Raw genomic sequence first — 235 nt, 5'->3', positions numbered from 1 at the left:
AAAAAAAAAACCTACCGTGAACAGCGGGTCCTCAGTTTCAGACGGCGTCGGTTCCTACGCTAACGTACAGGTTAAGTTATCATGAAAGTGCCACGTGACCGCCTACAATAGAACTGTAATTTCTGGTTTCATTCGTTGCGTGAATGAGCTTTGCCGGACCGAGGAGTGTACAATGTGAGTGTGTGTTTGGGGTGTGTGGGGGGGGTCCAACAGAAGGGGGCACCTCGTGCGAGTT

This window comes from Hippocampus guttulatus, chromosome 6 (genome assembly GCF_054856545.1).
Source record: "Hippocampus guttulatus isolate MCC_2025c chromosome 6, RoL_Hgut_1.0, whole genome shotgun sequence".
Lineage (NCBI taxonomy): Eukaryota > Metazoa > Chordata > Actinopteri > Syngnathiformes > Syngnathidae > Hippocampus > Hippocampus guttulatus.
This window is presented reverse-complemented; position numbering follows the sequence as displayed.